The following is a 13,391-nucleotide window of genomic DNA, read 5'->3' as shown; positions in this document are numbered from 1 at the left end:
GCATGTACTTTTACTACTTTAGTTTGTTGACACTATGCATGTACTCTTACTACTTTAAATAGTTTGTTGACACTATGCATGTACTTTTTACTGGTTTGTTGACACTATGCATGTACTTTTACTACTTTAGTTTGTTGACAATATGCATGTACTTTTACTACTTTAAATAGTTTGTTGACACTATGCATGTACTTTTACTACTTTAGTTTGTTGACACTATGCATGTACTTTTACTACTTTAGTTTGTTGACAATATGCATGTACTTTTACTACTTTAAATAGTTTGTTGACACTATGCATGTACTTTTACTACTTTAGTTTGTTGACACTATGCATGTACTTTTACTACTTTAGTTTGTTGACACTATGCATGTACTTTACTCCTTTAGTTTGTTGACACTATGCATGTACTTTTACTACTTTAGTTTGTTGACACTATGCATGAACTTTTACTACTTTAGTTTGTTGACAATATGCATGTGCTTTTACTACTTTAAATAGTTTGTTGACACGATGCATGTACTTTTACTACTTTAGTTTGTTGACACTATGCATGTACTTTTACTACTTTAAATAGTTTGTTGACACGATGCATGTACTTTTACTACTTTAGTTTGTTGACACTTTGCATGTACTTTTACTTTAGTTTGTTGACAATATGCATGTACTTTTACCACTTTAAATAGTTTGTTGACACTATGCATGTACTCTTACTACTTTAAATAGTTTGTTGACACTATGCATGTACTTTTACTACTTTAGTTTGTTGACAATATGCATGTATTTTTACTACTTTAAATAGTTTGTTGACAACATGCATGTACTTTTACTACTTTAAGTAGTTTGTTGACACTATGCATGTACTTTTTACTACTTTAGTTTGTTGACACTATGCATGTACTTTTACTACTTTAGTTTGTTGACAATATGCATGTACTTTTACTACTTTAGTTTGTTGACAATATGCATGTACTTTTACTACTTTAGGTTTGTTGACAATATGCATGTACTTTTACGACTTTAGTTTGTTGACAATATGCATGTACTTTTACTACTTTAGTTTGTTGACACTACTTTATGTTGTTGTCGTCCTAGGTGTTGTTGTCCTCCTAGGTGTTGTTGTCGTGTTGTCATCTAGTGTTGTTCATCTAGGTGTTGTTGTCCTAGGTGTTGTTGGTGTCCTAGGTGTTGTCCTAGGTGTTGTTGTCGTCCTAGGTGTTGTTGTTGTCCTACGTGTTGTTCTCCTAGGTGTTGTTGTCCTCCTAGGAGATGCATGTACTTTTACTACTTTAGTTTGTTGACAATATGCATGTACTTTTACTACTTTAGTTTGTTGACAATATGCATGTACTTTTACTACTTTAAATAGTTTGTTGACACGATGCATGTACTTTTACTACTTTAGTTTGTTGACACTATGCATGTACTTTTACTACTTTAGTTTGTTGACAATATGCATGTACTTTTACCACTTTAAATAGTTTGTTGACACTATGCATGTACTCTTACTACTTTAAATAGTTTGTTGACACTATGCATGTACTTTTACTACTTTAGTTTGTTGACAATATGCATGTATTTTTACTACTTTAAATAGTTTGTTGACAACATGCATGTACTTTTACTACTTTAAGTAGTTTGTTGACACTATGCATGTACTTTTACTACTTTAGTTTGTTGACACTATGCATGTACTTTTACTACTTTAGTTTGTTGACAATATGCATGTACTTTTACTACTTTAGTTTGTTGACAATATGCATGTACTTTTACTACTTTAGTTTGTTGACAATATGCATGTACTTTTACGACTTTAGTTTGTTGACAATATGCATGTACTTTTACTACTTTAGTTTGTTGACACTACTTTATGTTGTTGTCGTCCTAGGTGTTGTTGTTGTCCTAGGTGTTGTTGTCGTCCTAGGTGTTGTTGTCGTCCTAGGTGTTGTTGTTGTCCTACGTGTTGTTCTCCTAGGTGTTGTTGTCCTCCTAGGAGATGCATGTACTTTTACTACTTTAGTTTGTTGACAATATGCATGTACTTTTACTACTTTAGTTTGTTGACAATATGCATGTACTTTTACGACTTTAGTTTGTTGACACTATGAATGTACTTTTACTACTTTAGTTTGTTGACACTATGCATGTACTTTTACTACTTTAGTTTGTTGACAATATGCATGTACTTTTACTACTTTAAATAGTTTGTTGACACTATGCATGTACTTTTACTACTTTAGTTTGTTGACAATATGCATACTACTTTACTACTTTAAATAGTTTGTTGACACTATGCATGTTTTACTTTTACTTTAGTTTGTTGACAATATGCATGTACTTTTACTACTTTAAATAGTTTGTTGACACTATGCATGTACTTTTACTACTTTAGTTTGTTGACAATATGCATGTACTTTTACTACTTTAAATAGTTTGTTGACACTATTCATGTACTTTTACTACTTTAGTTTGTTGACACTATGCATGTACTTTTACTACTTTAGTTTGTTGACAATATGCATGTACTTTTACTACTTTAAATAGTTTGTTGACACTATTCATGTACTTTTACTACTTTAGTTTGTTGACACTATGCATGTACTTTTACTACTTTAGTTTGTTGACACTATGCATGTACTTTTACTACTTTAGTTTGTTGACACTATGCATGTACTTTTACTACTTTAGTTTGTTGACAATATGCATGTACTTTTACTACTTTAGTTTGTTGACACTATGCATGTACTTTTACGACTTTAGTTTGTTGACACTATGCATGTACTTTTACTACTTTAGTTTGTTGACACTATGCATGTACTTTTACGACTTTAGTTTGTTGACACTATGCATGTACTTTTACTACTTTAGTTTGTTGACACTATGCATGTACTTTTACTACTTTAGTTTGTTGACACAATGCATGTACTTTTACTACTTTAGTTTGTTGACACTATGTACTTTTACTACTTTAGTTTGTTGACACTATGCATGTACTTTTACTACTTTAGTTTGTTGACACTATGCATGTACTTTTACTCCTTTAGTTTGTTGACACTATGCATGTACTTTTACTACTTTAAATAGTTTGTTGACACTATGCATGAACTTTTACTACTTTAGTTTGTTGACAATATGCATGTACTTTTACTACTTTAAATAGTTTGTTGACACTATGCATGTACTTTTACTACTTTAGTTTGTTGACAATATGCATGTACTTTTACTACTTTAAATAGTTTGTTGACACTATGCATGTACTTTTACTACTTTAGTTTGTTGACAATATGCATGTACTTTTACTACTTTAAATAGTTTGTTGACACTATTCATGTACTTTTACTACTTTAGTTTGTTGACACTATGCATGTACTTTTACTACTTTAGTTTGTTGACAATATGCATGTACTTTTACTACTTTAAATAGTTTGTTGACACTATTCATGTACTTTTACTACTTTAGTTTGTTGACAATATGCATGTACTTTTACTACTTTAGTTTGTTGACAATATGCATGTACTTTTACTACTTTAGTTTGTTGACAATATGCATGTACTTTTACTACTTTAGTTTGTTGACACTATGCATGTGCACTACGACTTTAAATAGCTTGTTGACACTATGCATGTACTTTTACTACTTTAGTTTGTTGACAATATGCATGTACTTTTACTACTTTAAATAGTTTGTTGACAATATGCATGTACTTTTACTACTTTAAATAGTTTGTTGACACTATGCATGTACTTTTACTTCTTTAGTTTGTTGACACTATGCATGTACTTTTACTACTTTAAATAGTTTGTTGACACTATGCATGTACTTTTACTACTTTAGTTTGTTGACAATATGCATGTACTTTTACGACTTTAGTTTGTTGACAATATGCATGTACTTTTACTACTTTAGTTTGTTGACACTATGCATGTACTTTTACTACTTTAGTTTGTTGACAATATGCATGTACTTTTACTACTTTAAATAGTTTGTTGACACTATGCATGTACTTTTACTACTTTAGTTTGTTGACACTATGCATGTACTTTTACTACTTTAGTTTGTTGACACTATGCATGTACTTTTACTTTAGTTTGTTGACACTATGCATGTACTTTTACTACTTTAGTTTGTTGACAATATGCATGTACTTTTACTACTTTAGTTTGTTGACACTATGCATGTACTTTTACTACTTTAGTTTGTTGACACTATGCGTACTTTTACTACTTTAGTTTGTTGACACTATGCATGTACTTTTACTACTTTAGTTTGTTGACACTATGCATGTACTTTTACTACTTTAGTTTGTTGACACTATGCATGTACTTTTACTACTTTAGTTTGTTGACACTATGCATGTACTTTTACTACTTTAGTTTGTTGACACTATGCATGTACTTTTACTACTTTAGTTTGTTGACACTATGCATACTTTTACTACTTTAGTTTGTTGACACTATGCATGTACTTTTACTACTTTAGTTTGTTGACACTATGCATGTGCACTTTTACTACTTTGGTTGTTGACACTATGCATGTACTTTTACTACTTTAGTTTGTTGACACTATGCATGTACTTTTACTACTTTAGTTTGTTGACACTATGCATGTACTTTTACTACTTTAGTTTGTTGACACTATGCATGTACTTTTACGACTTTAGTTTGTTGACACTATGCATGTACTTTTACTACTTTAGTTTGTTGACACTATGCATGTACTTTACTCCTTTAGTTTGTTGACAATATGCATGTACTTTTACTACTTTAGTTTGTTGACACAATGCATGTACTTTTACGACTTTAGTTTGTTGACACTATGCATGTACTTTTACTACTTTAGTTTGTTGACACTATGCATGTACTTTTACTACTTTAGTTTGTTGACACTATGCATGTACTTTTACTACTTTAGTTTGTTGACAATATGCATGTACTTTTACTACTTTAAATAGTTTGTTGACACTATGCATGTACTTTTACTACTTTAGTTTGTTGACAATATGCATGTACTTTTACTACTTTAAATAGTTTGTTGACACTATGCATGTACTTTTACTACTTTAAATAGTTTGTTGACACTATGCATGTACTTTTACTACTTTAAATAGTTTGTTGACACTATGCATGTACTTTTACTACTTTAGTTTGTTGACAATATGCATGTACTTTACTCCTTTAGTTTGTTGACAATATGCATGTACTTTTACTACTTTAGTTTGTTGACACTATGCATGTACTTTTACTACTTTAGTTTGTTGACACGATGCATGTACTTTTACTACTTTAGTTTGTTGACACTATGCATGTACTTTTACTACTTTAGTTTGTTGACACTATGCATGTACTTTTACTACTTTAGTTTGTTGACAATATGCATGTACTTTTACTACTTTAAATAGTTTGTTGACACTATTCATGTACTTTTACTACTTTAGTTTGTTGACACTATGCATGTACTTTTACTACTTTAGTTTGTTGACAATATGTATGTACTTTTACTACTTTAAATAGTTTGTTGACACTATTCATGTACTTTTACTACTTTAGTTTGTTGACACTATGCATGTACTTTTACTACTTTAGTTTGTTGACACTATGCATGTACTTTTACTACTTTAGTTTGTTGACAATATGCATGTACTTTTACTTTAGTTTGTTGACACTATGCATGTACTTTGACTTTAGTTTGTTGACAATATGCATGTACTTTTACTACTTTAGTTTGTTGACACTATGCATGTACTTTTACGACTTTAGTTTGTTGACACTATGCATGTACTTTTACTACTTTAGTTTGTTGACACTATGCATGTACTTTTACTACTTTAGTTTGTTGACACAATGCATGTACTTTTACTACTTTAGTTTGTTGACACTATGCATGTACTTTTACTACTTTAGTTTGTTGACACTATGCATGTACTTTTACTACTTTAGTTTGTTGACACTATGCATGTACTTTTACTCCTTTAGTTTGTTGACACTATGCATGTACTTTTACTACTTTAAATAGTTTGTTGACACTATGCATGAACTTTTACTACTTTAGTTTGTTGACAATATGCATGTACTTTTACTACTTTAAATAGTTTGTTGACACTATGCATGTACTTTTACTACTTTAGTTTGTTGACAATATGCATGTACTTTTACTACTTTAAATAGTTTGTTGACACTATGCATGTACTTTTACTACTTTAGTTTGTTGACAATATGCATGTACTTTTACTACTTTAAATAGTTTGTTGACACTATTCATGTACTTTTACTACTTTAGTTTGTTGACACTATGCATGTACTTTTACTACTTTAGTTTGTTGACAATATGCATGTACTTTTACTACTTTAAATAGTTTGTTGACACTATGCATGTACTTTTACTACTTTAGTTTGTTGACAATATGCATGTACTTTTACTACTTTAGTTTGTTGACAATATGCATGTACTTTTACTACTTTAGTTTGTTGACAATATGCATGTACTACTACTTTAGTTTGTTGAGACGATGCATGTACTACGACTTTAAATAGCTTGACACTATGCATGTACTTTTACTACTTTAGTTTGTTGACAATATGCATGTACTTTTACTACTTTAAATAGTTTGTTGACAATATGCATGTACTTTTACTACTTTAAATAGTTTGTTGACACAATGCATGTACTTTTAGTTTGTAGTTTGCTTTGTTGTTGACACTATGCATGTACTTTTACTACTTTAGTTTGTTGACACTATGCATGTACTTTTACTACTTTAGTTTGTTGACAATATGCATGTACTTTTACTACTTTAGTTTGTTGACACTATGCATGTACTTTTACTACTTTAGTTTGTTGACACTATGCATGTACTTTTACTACTTTAGTTTGTTGACACTATGCATGTACTTTTACTACTTTAGTTTGTTGACACTATGCATGTACTTTTACTACTTTAGTTTGTTGACACTATGCATGCTTTTACTACTTTAGTTTGTTGACACTATGCATGTACTTTTACTACTTTGGTTGTTGACAATATGCATGTACTTTGACTACTTTAGTTTGTTGACACTATGCATGGACTTTTACTACTTTGGTTTGTTGACACTATGCATGTACTTTTACTACTTTAGTTTGTTGACACTATGCATGTACTTTTACTACTTTAGTTTGTTGACACTATGCATGTACTTTTACTACTTTAGTTTGTTGACACTATGCATGTACTTTTACTACTTTAGTTTGTTGACACTATGCATGTACTTTTACTTTAGTTTGTTGACACTATGCATGTACTTTTACTACTTTAGTTTGTTGACACTATGCATGTACTTTTACTACTTTAGTTTGTTGACACTATGCATGTACTTTTACTACTTTAGTTTGTTGACACTATGCATGTACTTTTACTACTTTAAATAGTTTGTTGACACTATGCATGTACTTTTACGACTTTAGTTTGTTGACACTATGCATGTACTTTTACTACTTTAGTTTGTTGACACTATGCATGTACTTTTACGACTTTAGTTTGTTGACACTATGCATGTACTTTTACTACTTTAGTTTGTTGACACTATGCATGTACTTTTACGACTTTAGTTTGTTGACACTATGCATGTACTTTTACTACTTTAGTTTGTTGACACTATGCATGTACTTTTACTACTTTAGTTTGTTGACACTATGCATGTACTTTTACTACTTTAGTTTGTTGACAATATGCATGTACTTTTACTACTTTAAATAGTTTGTTGACACTATGCATGTACTTTTACTACTTTAGTTTGTTGACAATATGCATGTACTTTTACTACTTTAAATAGTTTGTTGACACTATGCATGTACTTTTACTACTTTAAATAGTTTGTTGACACTATGCATGTACTTTTACTACTTTAAATAGTTTGTTGACACTATGCATGTACTTTTACTACTTTAGTTTGTTGACAATATGCATGTACTTTTACTACTTTAGTTTGTTGACAATATGCATGTACTTTTACTACTTTAGTTTGTTGACACTATGCATGTACTTTTACTACTTTAGTTTGTTGACACGATGCATGTACTTTTACTACTTTAGTCTGACACTATGCATGTACTTTTACTACTTTAGTTTGTTGACACTATGCATGTACTTTACTCCTTTAGTTTGTTGACACTATGCATGTACTTTTACTACTTTAGTTTGTTGACAATATGCATGTACTTTTACTACTTTAGTTTGTTGACACTATGCATGTACTTTACTCCTTTAGTTTGTTGACACGATGCATGTACTTTTACTACTTTAGTTTGTTGACACTATGCATGTACTTTTACTACTTTAGTTTGTTGACACTATGCATGTACTTTTACTACTTTAGGTTTGTTGACACTATGCATGTACTTTACTACTTTAGTTTGTTGACACGATGCATGTACTTTTACTACTTTAGTTTGTTGACACTATGCATGTACTTTTACTACTTTAGTTTGTTGACACTATGCATGTACTTTTACTACTTTAGTTTGTTGACAATATGCATGTACTTTTACTACTTTAGTTTGTTGACACTATGCATGTACTTTTACTACTTTAGTTTGTTGACACGATGCATGTACTTTTACTACTTTAGTTTGTTGACACTATGCATGTACTTTTACTACTTTAGTTTGTTGACAATATGCATGTACTTTCACTACTGGTTTGTTGACACTATGCATGTACTTTTACTACTTTAGTTTGTTGACAATATGCATGTACTTTTACTACTTTAGTTTGTTGACAATATGCATGTACTTTTACTACTTTAGTTTGTTGACACTATGCATGTACTTTTACTACTTTAAATAGTTTGTTGACACTATGCATGTACTTTTACTACTTTAAATAGTTTGTTGACACTATGCATGTACTTTTACTACTTTAGTTTGTTGACAATATGCATGTACTTTTACTACTTTAGTTTGTTGACAATATGCATGTACTTTTACTACTTTAGTTTGTTGACACTATGCATGTAGTTTTACTACTTTAGTTTGTTGACACGATGCATGTACTTTTACTACTTTAGTTTGTTGACACTATGCATGTACTTTTACTACTTTAGTTTGTTGACACTATGCATGTACTTTTACTACTTTAGTTTGTTGACAATATGCATGTACTTTTACTACTTTAGTTTGTTGACACTATGCATGTACTTTTACTACTTTAGTTTGTTGACACGATGCATGTACTTTTACTACTTTAGTTTGTTGACACTATGCATGTACTTTTACTACTTTAGTTTGTTGACACTATGCATGTACTTTTACTACTTTAGTTTGTTGACAATATGCATGTACTTTTACTACTTTAGTTTGTTGACACTATGCATGTACTTTTACTACTTTAAATAGTTTGTTGACACTATGCATGTACTTTTACTACTTTAAATAGTTTGTTGACACTATGCATGTACTTTTACTACTTTCATTAGTTTGTTGACAATATGCATGTACTTTTACTGCAGGTGTTCTTACAAAGTTTACTCGAGGGTAGTTTCGACTACCAGACTTCTACTTGTCCTGGAGTACTTTCACTCACTATTTAGGCCATTTTACTCAGTAAAGAATGTGAATATTTTTTAAAGCTGCATCGGGCACGCGCAGGCCAAAGTTGACCGTGCGCGTGGCCGTTATCTTCACACTACGGACAGACTGCACGTTCTTACTAAATTAAATAAAACTAACAGACAGCGCGTGCGGGCACCGGTGAGCACCGGCTGCGAGCTCGCGGGGGAAGCCGCTGCCCGCCTCCCGAGCAACACCTCCTCAAGGGGCCACGCAGCTTACGGCACAAACCGGGCGAAACAACCCCGAGTCCCCCGGTTAACGGGTCATCTTCCGGTGCATCAGCGGGGGACTGCGAGCTCCGGGGCTTCTCCTCGCGCCCCCCGCGTGACAGTGCAGGGAGACCCTGGTTTAAACGCGCTTCCCTGCTCACAAAGACAGGGCAGGCTGCCATGTCTCGCTAGCTGGAGCAGCGAGCAGCCATCTTGTTTATCACGCAGCGGGGAGAGAGCGAGAGAGGAGCCGGGATGAGAGGCGGTCAGAGCGGGGAGCAGCGGCTCCGGGAGCAGTCCCCCTCCTCCCCCTCTCACCCCCCGCTGTCTGCTCCCCCCCCCTCTACCCGGTAGAAGACGTGTGAGCGGCTGACACCCTCTGACACAAAAGAACAGCCGGTCAGATCATGAGATGTGTGCGGATCGTCCTGTCAGGGCGCGAGGCAGCCGGAAGCCGCGCGGCGGCTCGGGTCGGTGAGGCTACGTTACCTGGTCCGCTTCATGGCGCCTCCTCGGTCACTTCCTCACTCGCGCAGCCGGACCCGCCACGTCCACCTCGGCAGAAACAACCCGCCGCCTCGCCTCCTCTCCTCCCTTCTCTACCGCTGACTAATTCCGCTCCCTCCTTTCCTCGCTTCCTTTCCTCGCTTCCTTCCCGCCTGCTCACTGGTCGCTCCTCGCGCTAGGTAACTACGGCAACGGTAGTAGAAGGTGGGGTATATTTCTCAGCGTGCACGAGCGGGTACGCGGATGTGCGCGCGCGGTATATTGTTACGTTATCGTCGTCGTCACCTCCTCGCGCTCGTTTTATTCATTTATTTTCGGCTTCGCGCGCCTGGTGTTTGATGGTCAGCGGCACTCGCCTCCCGCTGATCCGGGTCATCGCAGTTAAGTAGTGACGTCAGAGCGATAATCTCATCACTAAATATCAAACTAGAACGGGCACTCGGTAGAGCGCATACCGCATATCACAAGATTGGGCATTGAATTATGAACATTTTGGCATTAGTTGCATGCCAATTGGACAAAAATGTATCGTGCTATGGTAAAAAAAAAGATGTTGACCTTTCCATGACCTTGACCTTTGACCCGATTGATCCCAAAATCTAATCAAATGGTCCCCGGATAATAACCAATCATCCCACCAAATTCCATGTGATTCAAGAAGATTTGACCTGTTCATGACCTTTGACCTTGACCTTTGACCCGATCGATCCCAAAATCTAATCAACTGGTCCCCGGATAATAAACAATCATCCCACCAAATTTCATTCGGTTCAATACTTTTTGAGTTTTGCGAATAACACGCATATAAATAAATAAATAAATACACGACGATCAAAATATAACCTTCCGGCATTTTCAATGCAAAGTTAATTAATTCACATTAATATGTGAGTGTGATTAGTGGATTTATTAATTAAAAATAATAAAGATTATATGTATTTTGTTTCTTGAGTTAGACATTTGTCATTTATATCAGACTATAGCTGAAAGTACAACTGAAACGAATATATGTGTATATATGTGTATGTGTATATACATGTGTGTGCATATATATGTGTGTATATATACACATATATATACACTACCGTTCAAAAGTTTGGGATCACCCAGACAATTTCGTGTCTTCCATGAAAAATGACACTTTTATTTATCAAATGAATATAAAATATAGTCAAGACATTGACAAGATTAGAGATAATGATTAATATTTGAAATATAAATTTTGTTCTTCAAACTTCAAGCTCAAAGGAAGGCCAGTTGTATAGCTTATATCACCAGCATAACTGTTTTCAGCTGTGCTAACATAATTGCACAAGGGTTTTCTAATCACACATTAGTCTTCTAAGGCGATTAGCAAACACAATGTACCATCAGAACACTGGAGTGATGATGAACTTTTGAACGGTAGTGTATATATATACGTGTATATATATATATACATACACATATATATACACACACATATATGTGTATATATATGTGTGTGTGTGTGTGTATATGTGTGTATATATATACACACATGTGTATATATATACATATATATGTATATACACACACACATATATACTCACACACACATGTACACACATATATGTATATATACACATATGTGTATATATATAACATATGTGTGTTTGTGTGTATATATTAGTCGTGAATCGCCACCTTAACGTGGTGGAGGAGTTTGAGAGGCTCAGTGATCCCGGGAGCTATGTTGTCCGGGGCATTAGCCCCTGGTAGGGTCTCCCAAGGCAAACAGGTCTCGGGTGAGAGTCCAGACTAAGAGCGGTTCAAAAACCCTGATGAAAAGCAGCCCACGGACTTTAGTCACCTCGCCCGGACAAAGGAAACCGGGCACCCTCCGGAGCCAGACCCAGGAGGGAGCTCGTCGGCGGCGTCTGGTGGCAGACGCCGCCTATGGGGCGGTCGGGCTCAGCCCAAGAAAGCGACATCGAGCAGCAACCCTGTGGACCCACCACCCGCAGGGACAATCATCGGGGTCGGGTGCTATGTAGACCGGGCGGCAGGCTGGGCAGGGGACCTGGGCGGGCCGATCGCCGGCGACATAGACTAGCTCTAGGGCGTGGAACGTCACCTCGCTAGCGGGAAGGGCCGAGCTGGTGCGGGAGGGGGAGCAGTACCAACTAGATCTAGTTGGGCTCACCTCCACGCACAGCGTTGGCTCTGGAACCAAGCTCCTGGAGAAGGGTTGGACTCTCTTCTTTTCTGGAGTTGCTCAGGGTGAGAGGTGCCGGGCGGGAGTGGGGATACTCACAAGCCCCCGGCTGTGCGCTGCCGTGTTGGAGTTTGCCCGGAGAACGAGAGGGTCGCCTCCCTGCGCCTACGGGTTGCGGGGAGTAAAGCTCTGACTGTGGTTTGTGCTTATGCACCAAGCCGCAGTTCAGAGTATCCGGCCTTCTTGGAGTCGGTGGGAGGGGTCCTGGAGAGGGCACCGCCTGCCGACTCCATAGTTCTCCTGGGAGACTTCAACGCTCACGTGAGCAATGACAGAGAAACCTGGCGGGGAGTGATTGGGAGGAACGACGCCGATCTGAACCAGTGGTGTTCTGTTATTGGACTTCTGTGCTAGCCACTGCTTGTCTATAACGAACACCATGTTCGAACATAAGGTGGTTCATAAGTGTACTTGGTACCAGAACACCTTAGGCCGGAGATCGATGATCGACTTTATAATCGTATCATCTGATCTGCGGCCGTATGTCTTGGACACTCGGGTGAAGAGAGGAGCAGAGCTGTCAACTGATCACCACCTGGTGGTGAGTTGGATCAGATGGCAGGGGAGTCGGCCAGAGAGACCTGGCAAGCCCAAGCGTGTAGCGGGTGAACTGGGAGCGTCTGGTCGAGACCCTGTCCGGAGGTTCAACTCCCACCTCCGGATGAACTTCTCACACATCCCGAGGGAGGTTGGGGACATGCAATCCGAGTGGACCATGTTCAAAGCCTCTATTGTGGAAGCGGCCGACAGGAGCTGTGGTCGGAAGGTCATCGGTGCCTGTCGCGGGCGGCAACCCAAGAACCGGTGGTGGACACGGGGTCAGAAGCCGTCAAGCTGAAGAAGAGGCCTACCG

General features: G+C 36.2%; 1 protein-coding gene across 2 annotated transcripts in view; it reads right to left on the bottom strand.

Moving 5' to 3' along the window:
* Positions 1–10,673, bottom strand: part of si:dkeyp-113d7.1 (uncharacterized protein LOC407709 homolog) — a 37,306-nt gene extending 26,633 nt beyond the window's left edge. For both annotated transcript variants that reach the window (XM_056406306.1, XM_056406305.1), the window contains exon 1: positions 10,285–10,673. The gene's annotated coding sequence lies outside the window, so the exon portion shown is untranslated. The remainder of the gene's footprint in view (positions 1–10,284) is intronic.
* Between the last annotated feature and the right edge of the window lie 2,718 nt (positions 10,674–13,391).

This window comes from Pseudoliparis swirei, chromosome 23, assembly GCF_029220125.1.
Source record: "Pseudoliparis swirei isolate HS2019 ecotype Mariana Trench chromosome 23, NWPU_hadal_v1, whole genome shotgun sequence".
Taxonomy (NCBI): domain Eukaryota; kingdom Metazoa; phylum Chordata; class Actinopteri; order Perciformes; family Liparidae; genus Pseudoliparis; species Pseudoliparis swirei.
The sequence above is the reverse complement of the archived record's forward strand: the minus strand, read 5'-3'. Positions and strand labels throughout refer to the sequence as shown.